Genomic DNA, 23,391 nt, shown 5'->3' with positions numbered 1-23,391 from the left:
TCCTTCTCCCTATGCCTTTTCTCTTTGCTAGAAGAGTCCCCCTCTCCCTGGGGCACAGAGGGAGGTTGAGTCCCTGCCAGGGGAGGGGGAGCTGATTGAGGGAGAGGAGGAAGAAGAATCCACGGGCAAGAGTCCCGCCAGGATTAACTTATTCCTCCTATCTCTCACAGCCTGGGGGTTAAAGGCTGTGCACACTTGGCAGCCCGAAGACAAGTGGGCCACCCCCAGGCAGAGAACGCACTGAGTGTGGCCATCCGCTGGGGACAGCTTATGACCACACTCAGTGAATTTAGAAAAAAATGGCCTTAGGCCCCTCAGCCTTCGCACGTTGAAACACGCCCACACACACAAGAAAATGGAGGGAAAAAAACTAAAATTTTACACAAATTACCACAAAAATACAGATACAGAAAACTAAGGGCCTACTAGACTCACACACACCGAAAAAACTTTAAGAAAAAGAGTTTTAAATAGATTTAGATACTCTCATCAACGCAAAGAGCTTGTCACTTAAGTTGTCAGAAGCCACGGCAAACAAGATCTGAGGACTGGAGGGAGGTAGCAGGGTGTTATGGGTAAAGGGGAGGAGCTGAGAGCTCAGATCTTTTAGCTTGGAAAGCTGCCGGCTCGGATCCAAGGTCAGATCCGATACCCACAGGTTGCTGATCAAATGAAGTTAACTACTTCAGATTCAATATTATTCCAGTCTGTTTCTGGTACATGTAAGAAAGCACATGCTAGAGCCTTTGTTCCTTCTTGCACAGATACCACCTACCTTGTCCTACCTCCATTTCCGTCCCAGATTGTAAAAAAACAACTTTCATGCTCTCAGTTAACTTTTTTTACCATTAAGAAAAAGTGCACTGGCTACCCTTAAATGAGTAAATTAAATTGTGCACTGTGACCAAAATACTATGGCTGCTGGAGATGCAACTGCTTACAAAAGCATTCACTTTACTCAGTGACCAACTTAATTTATTTTTACACTGCTTGCCAGCTCCCTTTTAAATACCAATTGTGATGTTTCTTCTACAAATGCCTTCTAGCACATTGTTCAGTCCTCATGTACCTGATTATTTGCGTGTACTTGTGGACTTAATGTCCCCAATATCTGGCATTTACTGATGCAAAAATAGCAGTAATAGCTCTACAAATGCAAGAAATCTCTCTTTAAATTCTAGAAAAACTGCCATCTTCATGCTTTCCATTTTGCAGGGTGTTGGCTAAAAATATATGTATATTTCCTAGTCTGCAGCATAAACTTAAGAATATTAATCAACTTCACCTGTATAAAACGGGTGAAATTATTATATTTTAATACACTTTTGCATCCTTTCATCAGCCCAAAATCACATTGTATTGCTTATATTCAGCCTTTTTCATGTTGCAGTATAAACTCCAGCTACATCAGTCAAAAAAAGTATTTGCTTCAATATCACTAACACAGACTCCTCCACCTCACATTAAAAATACATTTGCCTTCTATACAGAACTACTTTGCAATGCAGCATGCAGTTTACTTCAGGAATTTTTTTATATACGTTACTAAAACAAAAAACTTTTCCCTTACAATTACATTATCAGTCCCTTCATCATCTTTCTAAACATTAGTCACAAAGTAGGAATTATGCTTGAGCCCTCCCAACAAATTCAACAGTCTGCAAACTTCATGTAGAAGCACAGCTCTTTTACATATAATTTGCATCTTATAAAAAAAAAAGAAGTTATGTACTCACCATAATGTTCCATCTGAGTAGTTATACTTCATTTTCTGCAACCTGTGTGTATTCGGATCTATATCAGATCCGAGCCGGCAACATTTTATCAAGCATCTGCTCCAAGCTCCTCCCCTTACCCATAATCCCTCATCTCTCCTACCTTCCCTCAGATCGAGTTTGCCACTAACCAAACTATTAGCAACTCTATAACGTTAACCTAGAACAGGTTCGAGGGACGGTTGCAGCAAATGAAGTATAACTACTCAGATGGAACGTTATGGTGAGTACATAACTTCTTTATTTGAAGTAGTTAACTTCATTTATCTGCAACCTGTGGGACAGAGTCCCCAGCTACCAAAACTCCTGGGAGGCCCTCATGGAAGGATATTCCTGAGCACCGCAGAGCCAAAGGATGCTCTCCCTCTAGAGATCAAATCCAACTTAAATGAGAGATGAATGTATGTGACTTTGCCCAGGCCACTGCTGCACAGATATCATCCAGAGAAACCCTAGACCAAAAAGCAGCAAATGTTGCCATAGATCTGGTGGAATGGGTTTTAATAGGACCAGGTGGGGATAGGCCTTTATCCCTATAGATTTGCAGTATACATTGTGTAATCCACCTGGCTAAGGAGACCTTGGAAATGGCCTTGCCCAAAAAGGGTCTAGAAAAGGACACGAATAATTGGTCAGACTTACAAAATTGTTTAGTCCTGTGTAGATAGAAATTAATCTGTCTATGAACATCTAGCAAGTGCAGCTTATATTCACCCTTGTTCTGGAAATTTGGAAAGAACACAGACAGATTAATCATTTGGTTAATGTTAGATTCAGAAGCCACTTTCGGTAAGAAAGAAGGGTTTGTGCGAAGCGAAACCCTGTCTTTATGAAAAATCAAGTAGGGGGGCACGGCAGACAAAGCTTGGATCTCAGAAACCCTTTTAGCCGAAGTAATGGCCACTAAAAAGGCTGTCTTCCAGGACATAAATTTTAAGTCTACTGACGCTGCTGGCTCAAAAGGGGGTGCCACCAATGCCTGCAAAACTAGAGTAAGGTCCCAAGGGGGAACGGAATTCTTAACCGGGGGACGCAAGAAAAAAGTACCTTTTAGAAAGGACTTGAACAATCTCAAGGAGGCCAATATGAAAATTAGACATGGCTGCCAGTTGTACTTTCACTGTGGAGGAACTAGCCCCTTGTTGAAAAATATATGACAAAATCTTGTAATAGTAGAGTGTCCAACCGTGCCCTTATGAATTCCAAGGTCTGTGTCGGATTTAGGCAGGACTTGGAGATGTTGATGGTGATCCCTAGACTGACTACAAGATGCATGAAGGAGTCTCAAGTAGACGCTTGGTGGTAGCACCCTGGGGGCTGTGGTGAGACCAAAGGGTAGGGCTCTGAACTGGAAATGATTGGCTCCCAGCCAGAAGCGAAGAAATCTCCTGGAGCTTCTGCAAATCTTGATATGGTAGTAAGCATCCTGGAGGTCTATCAAGCACATCCAGTCGCATCCTCGGAGATAAGGTAGGATGGACTGTAAGGTGACCATCCAGAATTTCTGCTTGGCTACCAACAGGTTCAGGGTAGACAGGTCCCCAGCCTTTTTTGGCACTAAAAAGAACCTGGAGTAAACGCCTAATCTGGACTGATCTGGGGGGACCGATTTGTTGGCCCGATTATAAAGCAGCTTTGAAATCTCAAGTGCTGTGGCCTCCCTTTGAGCGCGTGGGACATCCGGGAGGCACTTTGATTGTATAGGTGGGATGATCAACGGGATGGAGTATCCTCTGGATATTATTTGGAGCACCCAACGGTCCATCGTGATGGACTCCCACGCTGTTAGGTGCAATGACAATCTTCCCTCGAATGTCTCCAGAGTAGGACAGTCGGGCAACCCCCTCAGGGTTGCTGCGCAGGTCGGTCCGAGAAGGTCTCTCTTGACCCAAAGTTCCTCGGACCCCCTCTGCCTCTGGGGTGGCGTCCGTCTTGTCCCCCTCTGCCTCTAGGGGATGAGTTATCCTGAGTGTCGTGGGAAAACTGAGATTTTCTGAACCACATCTTCTTCTGCCTGCTCTGATTACTAGAAACGGATCTTTGAGGGCTAGAGAAGCGGACTCCGATGGCAGACAGTTTTCCCGTCCTCCTTGCTCTGGACTAAGGTGTCACAAATTGTTTTCCCAAAAAGGGAGGGACCGTCAAAGGGAGCATTCGTGAAAGACACCTTGATGGGATCCGTGAATTGACAGAGTGTGAACCAGGCATGCCGCATCATAGCTATGCTAGTCCTAGCCGCTCCTTCTGTGGCATGGGAAAGAAGATGCATGGACGTGTTAGAAACGGATTTCAGTCTCGACATTTTTGCCGAGAACAGCCGCTTGTCCTCTGGCGACAAGGACTCTGGGGGCGACAGAGAATTCTGTGACCAGGTCTTGCTGGAGTCAAATGACGTGAGCCAAATAATTCAGCACTTGTATGGAAAACATCACTGAAGAAAAACTCGCTTCCCAAAGCGGTCTACCGCCCTAGTCTCTTTGTCCGGAGGGTGGACCGAAGAACTTTCCTGAGCCGGTTCTCTCCTGGTGGCAGCCGCCACCACCATATCATCCACAGGGGATCCCTTGCTATGGTGTCAGGCTCCTTCCATGCCTGCGTGGTGATAAGATCCACTAATGGATCTGCAGGAGGGGACACCCAGGATATAGATGGGCCCGTGCCAAAGGCCTCCAAGAATACTGATTCGTCCATTGAGGGTTTTGGGGCTGACCAACCTCCCTCTGGTGAAGGATTTCCATAATGTCTACAAAGGAGACTTCCTCGTGAGGTGACCTGGGGGAACCCTCACCTTCATCCATGTCAGTATCTTCTGTGAGGGACTCGGGGGAGTCCATGTGCCTCCTCTTACACAAATGCTTACGTGAGGCCTCCTCAGTGGGACTCTCTGAAGAGGGCTCATAAGTCATGGGGGGATTCCACAATGGGATCCACCTGGGGGCCCTCTGGCATGGGCTGTCCCTGGGACATGCTGATGGGAGTCATGACCAAATCCAAGGCAGTCTGGGCAGAGTCCAAGGCAATGGGCTGGGGTCTCAATCCCTGGGAGAGAACCCTCTCCACCACGCCGAAGGAGAGCGCACCTCCTTGGCAACCAACAAGGAAGAAGTTCTCCCCGGCTCCATCGTGAGGATCGGGGCAGAGGCCAAGGTAGCCACGGTTCCGAAGGAACGGCTCAAATCTGACAAAGTCGGAACCAAAGACATCTCCATTCCCTCAGATACGGTTCCCTGTTCTCAGCCCTGAGAGTTGCTCGGATCCGAGCAAGTCTGATCTGAGGAACTCAAAGTAATGGCCGGCGTCAAGGTTGGAGGAACTGTTGGCGCAGAACCCCGATCTCTGAGGATACTCGGATCCACAAACCACGAGACCGATGGTCGGATAGGTGAAGGAGAGATAGGATGGAAGAAGGTCATAGAGGTCCCTTCTCCAGCCAGAGAGGGGCCTGGCAAGACTTGTATCTTTCGGCTTTTCCCGGTTAGGGGTCGCCACAGTGGAACTCTGGTCCACTAACGATTGGCAGTAGATTTTTTATGTATAGAGTTGCCAGCCCTGACGCATAGCCTTCAACTAAAGTACGCCCATTCATGCATGTCTCCACATAGAAGAGGGGCCTGGCAAGACTCCCATTTGGATTTGGGTCTGAATGAATCTACGCATCATCCTGTCCACGTCAATCTCCGATAGACTCAGAGTCGACCGCGAGGAGGTGACAGACTTGGATCTGGCCCCATGAGACAACCTCGAAGAAGGTCTCTGATCCAAGGGCTCCGTCTGCTCTGGGGAGAACCTTGAGGAATGGAGCCGAGGACAAGTGGTCCTAACAACTTTCACAGGTGGACTGGGAAAAGGGTCCCGCTCAGGAGATCGCTTGCGGTGCCTCTCTACACTTTTCTCTCTCTCTTTTTTGTCTTTATCTGCAGCTTTTGTCCCCACCTCAGCAGGCTTAGAGGGAGGTTGAGTCCCAGCCTAGGGGTTGGTCAGCTACAGGAGCCGATGTCAAGCCTGTCATCTCTAAGGCAGCAACTGGTAGCAGGCCCTTGGCTACCAGTTTCACCTTCCTTTCTTTACGGGCCCTGGGACTGAACCCTGCACACACAGCACATGGCAAAACTAAGATGGGGAACGCCAAGGCAGATAACACACAGAGTGTGTCCATCAGCCAGTGAAAGCTTGTGGCCACACACTGTGCATTTCTTGAACATTGGTTTAGGCTGGTCCACATAATGCACTCCACTAAGCCAAAATGCTAACTAGACACACGCACACTCAGGGGTTGGCTAGGCCTACTCTATTCAAGAAAGAAACACACTTTCGAACTACTTTTTTTTTTTTTTTTAACAAACCGACAACAAGACGAAGGGCTATCACAAACAACTACTCTCACACACTAAAGAATCAAAAGTTCCACTTACACTACCCAACTTGGAGCTATAGAGACCATGATGCATACGCATGAAGTGGCAAACAAGATCTGAGAGAAGGTAAGAGAGGTGAGGGATTATGGATAAGGGGAGGACCTTGGTGCAGATGCTTGATAAAATGTTGCTGGCTCGGATCCAATATGGATTGAATACATACAGGTTGCAGATAAATGAAGTTAACTACTTCATATTGATTATTTGCAGCTCTTCAATTTATTTTCGAAGTCCACATTATTGCTGGTCTTTTTATGATCTCAACTAATGAACACCAGTCTCTGATTCAAGTCCAAGGTGCTGCTGATTTTTTTCATCAACTCCTGGGATTTTTTTATACCATTTAGTCATTTTCCTTTGGAAAAATGCAAAAGGTTTCATTGGCATGGTCTCCCAACAGTCTTTTTTATTGTAGGAAGACTGACCGGTAGAGCTCTTTTCAACTTGCTAGTTTACCCTATAATGGAAAAACTTATTTTTATTTCCTCTCTAGTTTGTTCTACATCTAAAGATGTCTATGATCCTCCAGGAAAAATATTCTAAAGTCAGCTTAATATATAAAACTTGAATTTCACACCTGCCTCTGAACATCTCCTGACTGCAGGAATAAACTTAATTCTCTTCTCCCTGGTGAATCATGAATAATAATTTTCAGCAAAAATGCTGGAGTTCCCAATTTTTAATACTTTCCCCTTCTGCCACAGTTTTGTCTGAAACAGCTATTTCTTCTGGCAAGACTGCATCTTTACTAGTGTAGGTATTCAGTTATTTCTTATGGCCAGATTGGGACCATGTATGTAGTGTGCCTTTTCAATTAAAAGTCCTGTTTTAAGTACTAGTTCAGTTATTTGTATTTTGATAAAATTAATGCAGTCTATCCCTTCCTTTTTGTTGGTAAAACAGAAAAGCTCAGCTTTTCTCTTTGTGTTCTGAGTTAGAACTCTTTTTTTAAACAGTTCTTCTGAAGAAGCCTTATATTCTGGCAGTCTTTCCTTCATGTCTCTAATTTCTGCAATTTTATCAGCTCATCTAAATAGCTACTTAAAGCTTCATCCATTCTTTCCACTTTATGTTCTTTGACTAATATATTCCTCTACTGTCTCACTTATTTTAAACACCTCTGAATGCATTTGATTTATTTTCTTCTAAATTATTGCAAACCATCTCCTGTACCAAAATCAAAAGGTGAACAGAGCTTTTTCACTTACCAGAGATTTTCTTCCCTTTTCTAGTTAATATTCTCTTACTTTCTCAATGTTTCCTCTTTGCTGACATCTAGGCAATGTGGTGATTAACCAGGAACTGAATTTTACCCCAAATCATTAGATTTTACCAGCTTTTTACAACATTTTTTATTGCTCACACTACAAGCTCCCTTGCGTACTTTTTTATAGTTTCCTGGCTAGGTTATCATCCATACCTCATAAGAGTTCAGGGCCTCTATTTCAAGATGGCTGCAACTGATCAACAGATTACTGTCTGCTCTATCAGTGTAAAAACACAAACTGAGAAAATGGAGTGTCACTGAAACTGTTTTGTAGTTAAAATTATGTTACTGGCTAGTAAGTACACTGCCTGGATACCAGAAAACAAGAAATTTAGAAAACCGCAAAAAAATCAACCAGAAAAAGTGAAGAGAAAACACGATCTGGGAAGGATTTTGCAGATATCTAGCAAAAAGCAGTTCAAGCTTCAGCTTTAGTTCAAGAGATGACTTCCAATAAGTTAGAGGAAAAAAATCAAATGTACTCAGAGGTGATGAAAATAAATGAAACACTGAAAGAATATATCAACTCAAATAACAAAAGGATGGAAAAAACTGGAAGAAGCTTTAACTAGCTTGTTAGATGATCTGATAAAACTGCAAACATCAGTAACTGAAGCATAGAAAAAGCTGGCTGAATATCAGCCCCCTCAGAGAGTTTTTTCCCAAAAAATGTTAGTTAGAAGAAAGAGCGTGCAGAGAGAACCAAAGATTTCTGTTGCACCACAGAAACCTGAAGGAACAGACTATTCATTTTATGAAAGCACAATAAGACATAGAACTGGTGTTCTACAGCAGGATTTGTTAATTGAAGGGGCAAATTGAGTGCATGTTCCAAACTTGGTCACCAGAAAGCAGCCAAGATCTTAATTAGTAAAGATTCAGTCATACCAGTAGAAAGAATTAATTGTGACAAAACTGTGGCAGAAAGACAAAATATTAAAAATTGGAGACAGTACAGCATTTGTAGAAAATTATTATTCATTGTACACCAGGCAGAAGAAAAGCACATTTATCCCAGCAATCAGGGAATGTCAAGAGGCAGTGGTGAGATTTAACCTGTTGTAACCAGCTGTCTTTCGGAGTATTTTTTCCTAGAGGATCAAACAGAGTTTTGATACAAAACAGGTTAAGAAGGAAATAGAAACGTTTATCAGAGAAAAAGTGAGCCATCAAGCAGAAGGGTACTCTGCATCTCATTCTTCTGGCAGTAAAGTTCATAGAGACTTTTCCAGTTAAACCTTTTCCATTGTTCTAAAGGAAAATGCCTGAAAGAGAAAAAAAAAACAGCAGAAACACAGCAGATGAGAAGAATCAGGTGTACCTTGTATTTAAAACAGAGTCTGGTGCTGGGCAACTAAGATGAACAGGAAGGAGACTGGCAACGTTGAAATTAGCGAATAAATGGGATATTCTAAAATATTAATTACATTTATAAAATATGGCTCTGCAAGAAAAGTGGCTGAAAAAGACTGTCTTTTTTGTCCGTTCTAGTTGTAAGAAATATATATTTACTGTATAACCAGTTAAGAAAGATTTAACATTAATCTTAATATGCTGTGATCTCAGGCTGCTGGGGTGGAATATAACAGTGCACTGATTATATTATATGCAGACTTAAGGTACTTTCTTTTATTTTTCCAAGGGTAAGGGTCAACATTAATGCCATTGGCTTAACTTATAAACAAGGCTTTTTTTTTCTTTTTTTGTAAGCAAGTATGCTTTAAAAATAAAACAAATGCTGCAAGTGAGGAAAAATGCCAAGTTTCTTACCTTAGCTTTTTTTTATCATTAACAAATGTTCAGTGGGAGTCAAAAAGTCTGCAGCTGAAGGCAGCTGTATATTATTTTTTGAGTGAAACTGAGAAAGATTCATTGCTGAGTACTTTTCCATGGAGACAAGCTGTCTACAGGTGCAACCAATTAATTTTGATATTTCTAAGCATTCTTTGCTGAGATAAATGCAAATTGTAAAAGTACACCGGCAAGCATTTCATTGAAAATGAAGTTTAAAATTATGGGAAATTAATAAAAGATAGAAGCTTCCCCAGCTGCCTTTACACTTTAATGCATTTAATAGAACAGTATACAATTAGTTCTATTTAAAGATAGCCAGTGTACTTTCTCTTAGGGCTAAAGCATACAAACCACTTTTCACATCTGGGAGTGAATGCAGATAAAAAAAAGAATATAGTTTTCTAAGCTAATAGTGGATGGATGTGTTTTGAATATTTTCTGAGGGTTTTCCTTTATTCAAAATCCTGAAAAATATGCCAAAAATATGCCATAAATTTGAAAGAAGATGAAAAGCAACAGCTGTGTAAAAGATAATCCTTACAATCATTACTGGGTAAAAGTTGGACATGCACATTAAAAAATGGTCATATGTAATCGGTGGGAAGAATACTATCATAATGGCTACACCATCTATATTATCTTGGAATGTAAATGGTCTTACAGTTACAGAGAAACAGCAGAGAGCATTGAATTATATTAAGAAATTCTGAGTGCAAATTGCAGTGCTGTAAGAGATGCATTTGGAAAGAAATGAGCATGTGAATTTGACAATAAAAGATATTTGGATGGACATTCAGCAGAATTTCAGGGCCAAAGGAAAAGGGGACTGGTTATCCTAATAGCTAGTGGGGCTCCAATAGTGATAGTAGACAAAAAAAAGACAATAGTAGATTTTTGGTAGAAAGTGGTTATTGGCAGGAAAAGAGGATTATGCTGGCATGTATTTATATTCCACCAAAACCTGCTATTATGGAGCTTAATAAAATTTCGGGAGAAATAATCAGCTTTATGCAGGGAATATTTATTACTTAAAAGTGGGGACCAGAAATTGATTTGCAGTAGTGAAGATGTATCAAAGGGACCTATTAGGAGAACTATAACAAAAGAGGGGAGATTTCTAAAGAAATTTATAAAAAATATTTGGTATACAAGATCTGAATTTGGTAGTAGGAACTTTGAAATAATTTACATATTATTCCCTACTGTACAATAACTGGGCTAGAGTAGACAGAATTATATTTCACAGGAATATGTGCATTTAAATGAAAGCTTCAACATACATCCAATAACTAATTCAGATCACGCACCAATAAAAATGAAGATAAAAATGCAGGGTGATGAAGTAAAGATGGGACAATATTGCATCCTCACCTACCGGTTAAAAAGTGGAGTCTAAAGAGTGGGTAGCGGAACTGAAAATTACTGAGGAAGATAGAATTTTCTACAGAAGTTACAGGTAGTGAGTGGGATAAAATGAAAGTGGAGATTAAAAATGGGGAAGAAATGAAAGAAAGAGAGACATAGTTGAGAAGTAACAGGAATTATTTAGAGTGGTTGACAAAGGTTATAGTATTGCAGAATAAATGGAATCTCAAAGAACAAGAAGAGGCACAACTGCAAAGTGCTATGAAGAAAATAAGGGAAATAAAGCAGCAAAGACCAATATTCTTAAAAGGACCAGCCACGACAGCAAGAATGGAAATAAAAATACTTTAATTCATCTGGTGAGTGCTTTCATGCCCAACTGTGCACTTCTTCAGACCAATAAAAACAACAATATTTTAAAACCTTTATATAGCCATACAAAAATAAAATACATCACATGACTAACAGCTGCTGATTTTATTTAAATAGATTACAAGCTTTAAGTACTGGCTTTAAAGGGACATAGCCATTTAACCCTGGATGTCTATCATCCTGAAATCTGATACTCCATTCTGCTTCATGTTGTTCTGTAATATTCTTGCATGAATCATCTTCATCCTGTGAGTCTCTGGTAGGGCATTCCTTAAATCTCTGTTTCTTATAGCCAAAACATGTTCTCTAATTCTTTCCTTGAGCATCCTATTTGCTTTTCCTATATAGAAACAAGTGCATGCTTCACAGCACGCTATAATCTACATTTGGAGTAGAACTATCTGCACTGGCCTTAAATTCAAACACATAATTGGCAACAGGGTGTATAAGAGACAGTCTTGTCTATGTACGGGCAAAAATTACAACTACCACATGGCACTGTCCCTTTTTGTCCCTGTATCCTCACATTCCATAACATAACAGTCTCTTTAGAGATTTTTTGTTTTTAAAAACAAAACAAAATGTGGATGCTGTCCTACGATATTCCCAATTTTTGTATCTGATAACAGAACAGGCAATTCTTCTTAACTATATTACAAAAATGTCAACATTATTAATTATAATGCATCAAAAAATTTACTCTTGTGGTATCATTACTTTCATTGGCTTGCCTGTTGCCAATAACAATATAATTTTTAGAGAAATATGGTTCAGCTGATCCCCTCCTGGATGCTTTCACATCTCTGACCATATTCTCTATTTCATGATTCCTGTATCTCCTTGTCTTTAAATTCTTGTGCAAGGACATTCATAGGTTCATAGGTAGGTACTAGACTATCAGCCCAAGGAACTATGTAAGCCTACCAACAAGGTTCCCTGGCTTTTGCCACCCAAGAAGGTTATTTTCCTGTGCCCCTGTTGAGCAGGGCCACAGAAGTGATGCCCAGGGCGAGTTTCCTATTTCCCATCCACTCATCACGAATTTTCTTGAAGAGTGTTAGTGAGGAACTCTGCTTGACATACATAGGTAGCCTGTTCCAGAGCATGGGAAGTCTCTAGGACAGGAATCTATCCCTCCAGCATGTTCTGTTTATTGTGGTGACAAGGTTTAGGTCTCTAGAGTGTGTAGCTCAGAAGGATGGGGATTTCTTTAAGTGTAGCATGTCCAACAGCTCTGAGTTTGACATAGCGTTGTATGTCAGGCAGAGATTGCCTCTGAGTAGACGATGATGCTATGGAGTAAAGCTGGAGTTTTTTTTAGGCGGTCAGCATAGGGCATCTGCTTTAGGCCTGTGATTCTTTTAGTGAGGTATTTCTGTGGCCTTTCCAGCTGTTGCAGAGGTCTTGTGAGGTACATAACAAACGGGGTGTTGTACTCTATAATGGGTCTAATGAGGGATGATTACAGTGGGACAATGACCTCCTTTTTTCTGGATGAAAAGCCCTTAGTGATGGGGTGTGCCACATAGAAGGATTTTCTGACTATTGTGGCGATGTGGTTATCGAAGGTGAGACCACTGTCCACCTGTGTCCCTAAGTCTCTCATCACACTTTCAGTGTTCAGTGTACTGCCACCTATGTGGTAATTCATGGCTATGTGTTTTTTCCCAAAGGGGATAACTATACATTTCTTGGCATTAAGCTTGAACCCATGGCTCTGGCACCAAGCATCTGTTTCTGTAAGGGCCTTTTGTAGAATATCCACATCATTTGGGGATTCAGTACTGGCTTCCAGTTTGCAGTCATCTGCGAACTTTGTTAGCCAGAGTCCCTTAGTATTGGCCTGTACTTCAGGGAAGTAGATGCCAAACAAGAGCAGTCCCAGGACTGAACCCAGAGGCACTCCACTTGTCTGGAGCTGGATTTTGCTTACTTATACAATTTACTGCACTTTTTATTGCCTGCTGCCTAATTTAATACTGTACTTAAATACTGTGTACTAAACTACAGTGCAACCTTAGGCATTACTGTGCCTGTTAAATTATATTTTATTGCTGTTTTCACTGTTTGCAAAGCTCTTGTTCTACTTTCACTGTTTAAGTATTTGCTGGTACTTTTTACTGTTGCAAAGCAATCTGTTCTACTTTCTCCAGTTTTCCCGTGAAGCAGTGTTAAAATAACTGATTTATTAGTTGTTTAAAACGTTCTTTAGAGCCTCCTTGCTAATTTTCTGCTGTTTAAATTTTTTTAGTGTCTTCACTATTATTTTTCTGCTGTGTTAAACAATCTCTAGTGTTTCCTGCCGAAACTAGGGTAGCTGTTAGCTGTAGCATAGTCCAGACACAAGTTTGCTGCATCTGAGTCTGTTTGTAGCGACTGTTTGTTCAGAGTACATTTTCCAGGCCATCTTTGATTGGAAAGGGCCCTCCTGTACTCTAGTGAGAGAAGTGTGCTGACTGGAATCTGTATGGTGAAAGGTGGTTGGTCTAGGCTAGGGCTTGGAGCAATTATCCTCATTGGTCCTTTTATATCTTTTTAATGTTTTTTTTTATGTTTTTAGCTTCTGGAATTTAAGCTCTGCATTTGAGCAGGTTTCTCATTGCTTGTGGGTAGCACAGCATCACGCACTGCTGTGCAATTGTGCACCATAGCCAGACAGATAAATTCAACAATTTTTCCCTTAGATGTAGCTGTAACACATTAGTGTAGCTCTCATCCTTAGTACTTTTCTGGTCAAAGAAATATTGCTAGTGATCTGTAACCTATTAAACCACCAGCCAAAAAAAAAAAAAAAAAAATACCCAGGCAAAAATATCCATCCACTGAGCTTTTCCTTGACAGATCCTGAAAAGCCCCCTCTTTGTGATAACAGTCATCAACCTAGCATTATGGGCAGTTGTGCTACCCTTGTTTCTCCTGCCAACCTTGTTGACTTGGGTCTCTTGAGGCAATGTAACAATTGTCTCATGCACACGGACAACCCTCTAATAATAACCCACTCTACTACAGACTGCGAGAGATTTATCTACACCAAGAATCTTGAATTTATGCTCCCTCACATTCAAAACAGTAACAATGAAGAGGTTGTCAAGCCATCCACCACTATTCATGCACATAGTACCACTATTCATGCACATACTACACATCCAATGCAAAAAACAACATACACAGAGGTTCTCACAAAAAAATTAGCGAAACACCAGAGACCTCCAAAACACAAGACTGTTACAACTAACACAGTTCTAACAGCACCCATGACACACAGTAAACACCAATGTCTCATCTACCAAGCCCATAAGGATTAACACTCAAAAACACTTTTTTTGTCATTGGAGACTCCATAGTGAGACACACATGCCCCACTCGCAAGGCTGGACAAGGAGAAAGTCATGGTCAGCTGCCTGTCTGGTGCCAGAATTCGTCAGATCACATATGCACTCAGGTTTCTCATCAACAAGTAACAAAATGACTCTGTCACAGCGCATGTTGGAGTGAACAACCTGAGATGTACTTCACTATATGAAGACAGAAATGACTGAGATCTCGGAATGTGTGTCCAAAACAGGTACGTCCCTAGCCATGAGCAGCATGCTACCCACAACTAGAATGATGCCGCAGTATAAACAAAAAATGACTGATTTCAATAATTAGCTTAGTTTTTGGTGTCATTCAAAGGGGATCCAGTTCTTGGCAGCCTGGGAAGCCATGGTCGATGAGCCCCACTGCTTTGCCAGTATCAGTTTGCACCCAGTACCACTAAGCTTTCGGCTGCTGGCAAAGGCTCTTGCCTCCTCATAGTACTTTTTTTAGGCAAGGTCTCGAAAACAAGCTTATCTATGTGAAATTTGCCAGTCATAAAATAAAGATCATGCTGCTAAACACTAGGAGCTTAAATCAAAAACTCCCCACCCTGGAAGCACTTCTATCACTGGAAGATGTAGATGTCTGTGCAGTCACAAAAACCTGGTTCAAGTTCTCAGATAGTACTCTGGCCTTGCAAGCTATAATGCCTTCCACACCTTCAGACTGCAAAATGAACATGTGAGAACCAAATGAAGTGGTGCTTCTGTCTATATTAGAGATAAATTCACCTCCTGTATAGTTAGACTGGACAACTCCATGGAGTCGCTCCAAGTTCAGGTTACAGTGGGGTAAGACACCCATTCAAGTCATAGCCAGTTATAGATCCATAAAGCCCATTGACCAAACTGCAGTCAATCCAAATATTACAGAACACTCTGGTTATGGGGAATTTCAATTATCCTACCATCAACTTGGAAACCTACGCGAGCCCTAACTCCCTAGTGCAAAAGTTCCTTGACTTTAACTCAAATGCTTTGGAATAAATTGTTCATACCCCAACAAACATAACAGAGCTCTTAATCACTAACATGCCAAACAGATGCACGGCTGCAGCTGTTGGACCCTCATTAGTTAAATCTAACTAAAAATCAGTCACATTTGAGCTGGTACTAACACCAGAACTCATGAAGGGTGAAATCAAACTAAACAACTTCACAAAGGCAAACTATACCCTCCTCCTAGGTGAAGGTATATATGGATTCCAAGCCCCATCCCCAGCTGTAAGTGGTAACGACATCAAAGCTTCCACTAAAGCCCTGTACAATCACTTGCATAAGTGTATAGACTAGGCTGTACCAGAAAGAATCAAAGCCAGAGCCCCAAATAAAACCAAGCCGTCAAGGTGGACATCCAGCATCAACAAACTTTACAATAAATGCAAAATGTTGCTGTCCAAGAAAACAAAGGCAAGGCCCCAACAATGGAAAAGCACCCTCCTCAGCCTCAACAGGCAAATAAGACAACTTGAGGAGATGAAAAACATATACTCACTGTAGAGGGTCTTTTCATCTTTTTCTCACCTGGAGAATGTGTCTAACTTTAGGGCCAAACAACGAACTGCCATCAAAAGAAGCATTGATGAGCGAGGACTTGAAGGGCTCCGCAAAATCACACAAGTGCATCCAGTCATGCCTCCTAATGGAAATGTCTGAACCCGCTGCTCTTGAGACACCTTCAGCAGCATGTGAGATAAGCCTCATGGACAAATTAGATTAGCCTGTAGGCTATACAGCTGAGAAGCTAATGAAGTTTGAGCCTCAGCAACTTCTATAACACAAAGGGATTTTGAGAGTTCCTTTGTCAAATCCCTTTGTAGCCTCGTAATGTGTGCCAGGAAATTCAACAACCTAAGGGCAAAAGTCAATGAAGATGGGCACTCTTCCCACATCTGTTCAAATGCCCTATACTCTCCGTTAGGGGGATGGACAGAGGAACTTTGCTTGGCAAGTTCCTTCTTTGTGGCCACTGCCAGGACCATAGCACTCCTTCCTCCAGTATTCCTTACCTACCAGTGGAGCCAGAATCCTATCTGGTCTTTTGGGATTGGCGCAATTGAATCAGGCTCCTTCCATGCCTGCCTAGAGATCAAGCCAATGAGCTCATCGGCAGGTGGAGTAACCCAGGAGGTAGACAGGTCAGCTCCAAAGGCTTCCAGGAATACTGATTCCTCTGGGGAAGGGTTATCAGAGGTCCAACTACCCTCTTCTTAAGGATCTCAAGAATGTTCCAAATGAGACATATTCAGGTGGTAATCTTGGGGATCCCTCTCCATCAAAATCAGTATTCTCAATGACTGACTCCTTTGGGGAGTCCAAGTGCCTCCACTTGTACTTTCTCTTCCAAGGGACTTCCTCAGTGAGATGCTATGGTGAAGTATCAGAAGAGATTGTAGAATCCTGCAGGGTAGCTTGGAGACTTTGAACTGGCCGACTCTGTGGGGTAGACTGATAAGGTTCAAGGCGCAAGAGACATCTGGGATCCAAAGGGAAGATCAGAGGGGGTAGGATCTGTCCATCCTGCCAGAGCAGAGAACACTCTCTTCACTACCACAAAGACAGGTCGCTCTGGGGAGAAGACAGACAATGGAGTTGAGAAAGCAGCTTTCTGTCCCATCGGTCCCCTCTGCCCCAAAGGCAACCTACCCAAGGTGGAAGATGGAACTGAGATGTCGATTGCCAAGGCTCTGAGGGGAACAGTTGGCTCTGAAAATCTCAGATCCAACAGGGGAGCTTTGGCTCCAAGGACATTGTATCTGGTGCAGTCAGAGAAAGCTTCATATTCGAAGATATGGATATATTTATATCCAAACCAAACCGACCTGGAAGGCTCAGATCCAGGGGCTCCGAAATGATCGGTCAGATCAGAGAAGGAGCTGTAATTGGTGGAGTGGTAGGGATTGGGGCTGGGAGAACTCCCATCTGAATTTGTACCAAGAGAAATCTCATCATTCTGTCCACATCAGCTTTAATCAAACTGCTGGAAGAACAAGAGGAAGCTAAGCATAGAGACTTAGAGTGCTTTTGTTCCAGAATGGGAAAAAAAAATACACGTTGCTAGCAGGGGGGCAAGCCCCCCCCACTATTTAAATATACCAACTCTGAGATTGCACTACAGTGCGGAAATAGAAATTTTCCCGTTCCGCGCTATAGGGAGCTGTTCGTTCAGAACGTTCTAACTTCCAAATTGATCATATGTTTTCGGCCATATGAAAGTCGGCCTTTTGGAAGTTTGATCATGGTATCGAGAAATACACGAGAAGTGTACAAGGAAGAAAAAAAAAAAGAACTGTGGTTTAAGAAAAAAAAAAAAGAGCCACACCAAGTGAAAAAAGAAGGGAGGAAAACTAATTATAAATCTTAGAAGAGCAAAAGCACTTGTCATATATAACAATTCACTCAAGATGACCATGTCTATTTGCAAAAGCGGCAAACGGGATCTGAGGTTAATTAGGGATTGGTACATTATGGGTAAATGAGGAGCTCAAGAGTTTTTTGGTGGTGACGAGCTAAAGTAACGGCTATCAGATCAGATCTGAACCCAAAAGTTGAGGACAGAAAACAATTGACATCCTCGGGTCTTTTAGCACAATGACTTAAGCAACAGAAAGTAGAAAGGGTGTTGCCAAACTTTGACAGCCTATAAGAAGAAAAATAACCAGAGATCCTACAGAGGTGTTAGAGCTATTTCGAAATTTTATGAAAGTTTGTATAACACAGAAAAATGTGGAAATCAAGAAAACATACAAATGGAAATATTTATGGAAGCCTTATTTATGCCAAAGTCAGAGGAAGATGAAGCTCAACAATCATACATCTCAACTATCCAAATTTTCACAGAACGCCCACATTTTTGCCTCATATTTTTGGTCTGTTTCATAAAAAATCTGTGATTTTCTTGCAAATCTTTGTGATGATCTGGGTAGTGAAGTCATTAAATAATGACATACATTTGAGTTTCAGACTTCACATCCTTCAGAAAAATGAATGTTAAGACTAATCCTGCTATTCTATCAACTAAGTTTATAAGAGCAATATTTAAAATCCATCCCTATTTTTGGGCCTTTATCCCACATTATGTCATGCTTTGTCCAGATATAATGCATTAAAAGTTTGAGAGGTATGTCAGCAATTACTAATTAAGAGCAGGAGGTGAGATAAACATAGTGATGTGTAATCAATTGTCAGGGAAATCCCCAGGAACAGATGGCATACCTGTGGAAATATGGGAGTTAGAGTGGAAGAAAGTGATAAAGATCAAAATAATTTGTTTAATATCAGTTTAAAAGGAGGGGAAGCAGTGACATCTTGGAAGAAAGCTGTGGTGACTGCATTACTTAAAGAGAGCAAAGACCCAACAGACCAAGCTTCATATAGACCATTTTCAATTTTAAACCATGATTTTCATGTGTTTATACCTATAGTGGCTAAAAGAACGGCAAGATGTTGCCAAAATCGACAGATATAAATCAGTGTGCTTTTGTGGAGGCACACATTTGACATTAATAGAACAATGATGATCGAGAAGGATGTAGAAAATACCACTGCTGTTTGTTGGTCTTGATGCAGAGAAAGTATTCAACAGTGTAAGCTTGGAATTTTTCCTGATAGAATAATACATTTAATTAAGAGGATATATGAATGATTTAAGGCAAGAATTAAAGTGGGAGGGTTCCTCTCAGATACAATGTGTGTGAACAGTGGCACTAGGCACCTTTATTTGCTTTATATTTAGAGACACTGGCAAAAAACAATGGACTCAGAAATTCAAGGCTATACCTGATATGGTAATCAAGTAAATTTAGCTTTACTTGCAGATGAAATTGTTTTGTACTTCATAAATCCAAAAAAAAGACATTTGTGTGTTGTGGAACATTTTGAGACAGTTTAAAATCTTTTCAGGATATGAAATTAATGAAAAAACAAAGGCTATAGCTGTAAATTATGTAACCACACATTAAATTCTTCAGCAATACCCAAACTTATGGGGATACGATAAGATGAAGTATTTAGAAGTATAGATTAACTTCTGCTATGGCGGCTAAAGATATGTGGGAAGAAACTAAGCAAAAGACAATATATAAACTGAGAAACTGGAAGATTTTTCTTATGGACATAGATAGCAAGATATAAGCAGTGAAAAGGTTTTTAGCCCCTTCAGTTTATATATATATATATATATATATATATATATATATATATATATATATATATATATATATATATATATATATATATATATCAGGCATATTTTTTTATCATCCACAGTAGAAGTTGTGGTCAATGATTAATAAAGGGTTGAAAGAATTTATCTGGAAGGGGAAGATAGCACGTATTAAGTGGAATAAGCTGATGCTCCCAAAATAACAAATTAGTTTAGGATTACCTGATTGGAAGGGATATTTTAGAGCTATGTAGTTCAGGCTCATTTTTTTTTCAGGGAATGCAGTTTGAGCATTCCAATCCTTGGCAAGCTGAAGCTCTTCTACTCAAAGTGGAAGCCTTCTTCAATACTAACCTTCCAAAATAACATTTTTCTTTTGACATTCTTCAAGTTCACTGTTTAAAACAACGTTTCCTTATTTCTCATTTTTATTTTATCAAAGAATGCCCTACTATTTAACCTCTAAAGTCCTAGCAAATAGACTACTCTTTCCTGCATTTAAGAATACAACATAAATGTAAAATTGAAACATGAAGTATAGACTTTATCCTAATCCTCATTTCTCTTCTTCAAAATATAGGATGCCTGTTTTTACTGGGTTCAAGTCTTGAGCTCCTACAATGAAAAAATGCATTATCACCTTCTCTTTTCAGTTAGAAATACATGTACACTTCCTATGTAAACTAATTTACATAAAATAACAGTATTAATCAAATACACTTTTTGAAATAAGTAGATTTTGGAGGACATTTAGGTTATTTCTTTTATTGTCTCCATTACCATTTCTCATTGCGTCTTTACTTCCCAAACTTTATCAAATACTATCCTAAATAACTCAATTTTCTGATTTGAAAAACTAATCCCATCTACCCTAATAACATCCCATATAACCTTATTTTTTCTTTATTTTCCTGCAACCCAAGGCTTCTCAAGGTATTGCAATATTAACATTTTCCACATCAAAGTCGGATTCTTTGTCATAACAATCACATTATCTGCATATGACAAAAAATACGAATCTCAACATAATTTTGTGATCTATATAACTATCACCCAATACTTTCTCACACTTAACTTACATGTACTTGCTCAGTAAACCAACCATTCACCATAACTCTAAGTTACTACACTGTGTCTTTAATACTTCCAATACTTTCATATTAAGCCAATACTGTAATAAAATCTCCTATAAGTATTTAGGATTCACACTGTCAGATGACATAAATTAACTTTCCACCACTTATTCCATTCAAAATATCAAAAAAAAAAAAAAAAAAAAAAAAAGAAGTTATGTTCTTACCATACCGTTCCATCTGTGTTGTTGATCTACATTCATTTTTGAAGTGCTGTGTCTCAGTTCCGCCCTCGGAACTGGCTTTGCTGTTTTATCAAGTTCACGCCGGCCAAAAACTCTCAAGCTAAGGCTACCCATAGTGCCTCTCTTCTCTTCCTTTCAGATCGAGTCTTGCTCGTAGAGTATGGAGAAAAATGTGACAGCTATGTCTGAGCAACTACCCTATCAGGATCCCAGGACTATTTCCGAACCTCCAAGAGTCTATGGAGGGGGGTAGGATGGTGGGATGTCAAGAATGAATGAAGACCAACAACAGATGGAATGTTATGGTAAGAACACAAGTTCTTTATCTGATGTTGTCAGTCTTCATTCATTCTTGAACTGTTGGATGGCCCTAGGGAAGGACGTTTCAGAGCACCATAGAGCCAAAGGATGCTCTCCCCCTGGAGACCATATCCAATTTGTAATGAGTGATAAAGTTATGGGGGGGTAGCCCAAGCTGCGGTTGCACATATGTCATCCACAGAAGCTCTGGAATGAAAGGCTACTGAAGTGGGCATAGATCTAGTAGAATGTGCCTTAATCTTTGTTTGTTAGTCCAGCTTTTTTTGCATATAAACAAAAGTGATGCAATCTCTCAACAATTTTGACAGTAACTTTTGAAACTAGTTTGCCCAGTCTAGTACCTGAAAAGGATAGAAACAGTTGGGTCTGATTTTCTACATGATTTATTTCAATCCGGATAAAAACGTAATTGCCTGTGCTCGTCCAACAAATGCAAGCAATATTCCCCTTTGTTTGAAAAGTTTGGGAAGAAAACTGGTAGATCTATAGACTGACTGATGTTGGAATCTGATACTACTTTAGGCAGAAAGGAGGGATTCGTTCCAAGTGATTCTCTCTGTGAAAAATAATATATGGATGTTTCACACACAAAGCCTGTAATTCTGATATTCTTCTGGCCGACATGATGGCTATCAGGAATAAGGTTTTCCAAGATAAATATTTGATATCACACATGGCTGCTGGTTCAAAGGGCTGATGGACCAAACTTTGTATGACTAGCATTAAACTCCAAGGCTCAACAGGCTCTTTAAAAGGTGGTTTCAAATGCAAAACACCCTTTAGAAAAGTTTTGCAAAGGATATGAGACATCAAAGAAAGGTCGTTGAAACCACTAAGAAAATTTGAAAAAAGGAGCTAAATGAATTCTGATAGTAGAGGCAGAGGCTCCGGATTGGAACAAGGTTGATAAATATTCTAATACCTTAACTGAAGCTGAAAAGGGCTCATTTGTTTTTACCGAGACCAAAATACAAATCTACTTAGGTAAAATTTCCTGGTGGATGGTTTATGAGAAGCTAGAAGTATCTTCCATAGTGGGGAAGATAGGTTATTCTACCTGGCAATTAATGGAAGTGGAGGAATCAAGCAGTCAGCTTGAGACTTTTTAGATTGGGATGGACTAGTCCCTGTGGGTGAGACAAGAGATCTGGAGTTGGATCCAGAGTCCATGGGCAGTGAACCAGGTAAGGCCAGAGAAAGGGAAACCAGACTTGACGGGGACAATAAGGTGCAATGAGGATCACTTGGCTTGTCAACTGTTGGGTTTTCTTCAAAAAGTGGGGAATTGGTGGGAAAGGATAAAGTAGTCCCTAGGGCCAATCATGTAGGACAGCATCTCTCGGAGCTCTCCCTGAGGGAGGATTAGGGCACAGTAGCTGCTGCACTTGTGGTTTGTGGGAGAGGCAAACAGATTACAGCAAGGCTGACTCCACTGATGAAAAATCTTTGCTGCCACAACGGGATTGAGAGACCACTCGTGAGGCAGGAGAATGCATCTGCTCAGTTTGTCCGCAATCGCATTGGAATTCTCTGGGATGTGCATTATCAGAAAGCAGTTGGAGGCGATTGCCCACTGCCAAACTCTCCGACATAAAGGGTAGGATCTGGATCCCCCGTTTGTTGATGTAGCAGACCACTGACATGTTGTCTGACTGAATTGCAATCGTCCCCAAAGGCAGGGCGGATTGAAAGGCTTGCAACACTAGCAGCACTGCCCTCAGTTCTAGGACAATGACATGCAAACTGGCCTCTAGAGGGGACCAAATGCCTTGGACTGTATTTCCCTGAAAATGTCCACACCCCCACCCCATCAGGGAAGCATCCATGGTCACTATGGCCTAGGGCTGAGAGGATGAGAAGGGGCGGCTCCACAATGTTTCTTCTGGTTTCCTCCACTGATGTAAATCCTGCTTGCAATGGTTGGGTATGCGGATTGGGTGTGACAAGTGTTAGCAGAGACCACTGTGAAGAGAGGAGGCATTGAATCAGTCTCATATGGTATCTCGCCAGAATGTTGCTACCATAGACCCAAGTAGTTGTAAAACCTAATGAGCTAGAACTTTGTCTTGAGAGAGTATCACTTGGAGCTGCGACCTCAGCCTTCTCAGTCTGTGAACAGGGTGAGCAACCATGCAAGATCTTGTGTTTAATGTTGCTCTGATGAATTCTATGTCTTGTGTGAGGAATACTTTGGACTTTTCTCTTTTTATTGAGATGCTTAGGAACTCTGCAAGCCTCAGA

This window comes from Protopterus annectens, chromosome 7.part0 (genome assembly GCF_019279795.1).
Source record: "Protopterus annectens isolate FY-2018-M chromosome 7.part0, PAN1.0, whole genome shotgun sequence".
In the NCBI taxonomy this organism is placed as follows: Eukaryota; Metazoa; Chordata; order Ceratodontiformes; family Protopteridae; genus Protopterus; species Protopterus annectens.
This window is presented reverse-complemented; position numbering follows the sequence as displayed.